We start from the raw sequence: 3,299 nt of genomic DNA, 5'->3' as shown, positions 1-3,299 counted from the left end.
TGTTCTGTAGTCCTTGGACATGAACTGGGGAACAAAACATGGGGAAATGTATATGCATTATGGAGATTTACTATGTTTTTTTTCCTTTTATGTTGCCCATTAGACATGTGAAATACATTTTTGTCCTGAATTGAAATTCGGATGCAATATTTGTTATTCGGAGATTTGGATGTATCCGAATTACAATGATAACAAATTTCTACGAATCCAAAATAATGAAGCAAATGTAATCTGAAATAACAAATGATCTGAATTAAAATCGAAACTGAAAGCAAGTTTGAAATGTGAACATACTGCTTGTCGGTGCCCTTACAAACACATTAACTGATAGTAAATTAGTGCAGTGAATTTCATTCTTCCATGCACAGCTTTTTTTTTTTTTTTTTTTGTTAAATCTTTCAGAAAACAGCAATGTACACAAATCCTTCAAATCACACAACCTTCATCTTCATTATAAAGGGAATTTCAGATGTTGAAGAGTTTCAGAATCCTATCGTCATTCTCATTTTGTTTATTTACCGCCTCACCTTTGGTGTTAACATGACCATTCTGCTCTTGGTCTGCTTTGATCGTCATCTCCATACACCAATGTACTTTTTCTTGGCCAACTTGTCTATTTCAGATGTGTCCTCCTCCACCACCACACTACATAAGAGTCTTGTTATCCATATTACAGGAAATAAAATAATATCTTATTCTAGCTGCTTGGCTCAAATGTATATCTTTGCATCACTAACAGGACATGAACTTTTTATACTGACAGCTATGAGTTATGACCGTTATGTGACCATCTGTAACCCTTTGCGTTATCACACTATTATGAGCAGTAAAGCCTGTGCTCTCTTGGCCATGTGCTGTTGGGTGTTGTGTTTTGTAGTGGTCATTCCACCAGTTGTCACTGTATCAGGATTTACATGCTATACCTCCAACATAATTAACCATTTCTTTTGTGAGATGGTGTCACTTACAATGCTAACTTGCAGTGACACTTCCGTACTGGAGCTTCTGAACCTCACCGAAGGATTGATTGTCTCAACACACATACCTTTCCTCCTGACTTTTATTCCCTACATATTCATTATATCTACCATATTAAAAATTTCATCCAGTACTGGTAGACGTAAAGCCTTCTACAGTCATGGCCGAAATTGTTGGCACCCTTGATATTTCTCCAGGAAATCATGTATTTCTCACGAAACGTATTGCATTAACACATGTTTTGCTATACACATGTTTATTCCCTTTGTGTGTATTGGGACAAAACAAAAAAAGGGAGGAAAGAAAGCAAATTCGACATAATGTCACACAAACCTCCAAAAATGGGCTGGACAAAAGTATTGGCACCCTTTCACAACTGCGGATAAATAAGAATGTTACAAGCATGTGATGCTCCTGTAAACTCACCTGGGGCAAGTAACAGGTGTGGGCAATATAGAAATCACACCTGAAAGCAGATAAAAAGGAGAGACGTTCACTTAACCTTTGCATTGTGTGTCTGTCTGTGCCACACTAAGCATGGACAACAGAAAGAGGAGACGAGAACTGTCTGAGGACCTGAGAACCAAAATTGTGGCAAAATATCAACAATCTCAAGGTTACAAGTCCATCTCCAGAGAACTAGATTTGCCTTTGTCCACAGTGCGCAACATTATCAAGAAGTTTGCAACCCATGGCACTGTAGCTAATCTCCCTGGTCGTGGACGGATGAGGAAAATTGATGAAAGATTGCAACGCAGAATAGTCCGGATGGTGGATAAGCAGCCCCAAACATGTTCCAAAGACATTCAAGCTGTCCTGCAGGCTCAGGGAGCATCAGTGTCAGCGCGAACTATCCGTCGACATTTAAATGAAATGAAACGCTATGGCAGGAGACCCAGGAGGACCCCACTGCTGACACAGAGACATAAAAAAGCAAGACTACAGTTTGCCAAAATGTACTTGAGTAAGCCAAAAGCCTTCTGGGAAAACGTCTTGTGGACAGATGAGACCAAGATAGAGCTTTTCGGTAAAGCACATCATTCTACTGTTTACCGAAAACGGAATGAGGCCTACAAAGAACAAAACACAGTACCTACGGTAAAATATGGTGGAGGTTCAATGATGTTTTGGGGTTGTTTTGCTGCCTCTGGCACTGGGTGCCTTGACTGTGTGCAAGGCATCATGAAATCTGAGGATTACCAAAGGATTTTGGGTCGCACTGTAGGGCCCAGTGTCAGAAAGCTGGGTTTGCGTCCAAGATCCTGGGTCTTCCAGCAGGACAATGACCCCAAACATACGTCAAAAAGCACTCAGAAATGGATGGCAAAGAAGCGCTGGAGAGTTCTGAAGTGGCCAGCAATGAGCCCAGATCTAAATCCCATTGAACACCTGTGGAGAGATCTTAAAATTGCTGTTGGGAAAAGGTGTCCTTCCAATAAGAGAGACCTGGAGCTGTTTGCAAAGGAAGAGTGGTCCAAAATTCCGGGTGAGAGGTGTCAGAAGCTTATTGATGGTTATAGGAAGCGACTGATTTCAGTTATGTTTTCCAAAGGGTGTGCAACCAAATATTAAGTTGAGGGTGCCAATACTTTTGTCCAGCCCATTTTTGGGGTTTTGTGTGACATTATGTCATATTTGCTTTTCTGCCTCTGTTTTATATTTGTTCCAATACATACAAAGGGAATAAACATGTGTATAGCAAAACATGTGTTAATGCAATACCTTTTTTGTGTGAAATACATGATTTTCAGGAAAAATATCAAGGGTGCCAACAATTTCGGCCATGACTGTACACATGTTCTTCCCATCTCACCGTCGTTGTACTTCTCTATGTGATTCTAACTTGTCAGTATATTGTGCCAACAAGTTCTAGACTCCAAAAAGTTTTTCTCGCTCTTTAACACAGCTGCAGTCCCAATGCTAAATCCAGTGATCTACAGCTTAAAGAATAAATATGTGAAGTCAGCTCTTCGAAGTTGTCTTCGAAGGTGTAGGATCAATTATGACAAAACACATGGGCTAAGAAGAAATATTTAGCTTTGATGACATACGTTTGCCAAAATGGCTCTATATAAATAACTGTTATAAAGTACAAAAGGACATTCAGCTTCACTAAGTAAATTTAGACTACGCAGGAGTACCTTTGGAGCTCACAGACAAAACAGATTACAATTTTAGTGGTCTGTTGTTTTTTAATAAAAAATTTAATTCCATTAGTATCTTGTGGGCATAACAAACATATATATATTTTAGCTCAAACTGTTCAGAAAGGTTGTCAAAAAATAAGTATTGTTACTATTGGTTTTTAATTTTTGTGATTT

At 39.1% G+C, this 3,299-nt stretch overlaps 1 pseudogene; it reads left to right on the top strand.

Moving 5' to 3' along the window:
- Positions 1–411: 411 nt before the first annotated feature.
- On the top strand, positions 412–3,015 carry LOC149460282 (olfactory receptor 6C74-like; annotated as a pseudogene).
- The last annotated feature ends 284 nt before the right edge of the window (positions 3,016–3,299 follow it).

The sequence above is a fragment of the Staurois parvus genome, unplaced genomic scaffold (genome assembly GCF_062004578.1).
Source record: "Staurois parvus isolate SC_StPar_1 unplaced genomic scaffold, SC_StPar_1.0 ptg000232l, whole genome shotgun sequence".
NCBI lineage: Eukaryota > Metazoa > Chordata > Amphibia > Anura > Ranidae > Staurois > Staurois parvus.
This window is presented reverse-complemented; position numbering and strand designations above follow the sequence as displayed.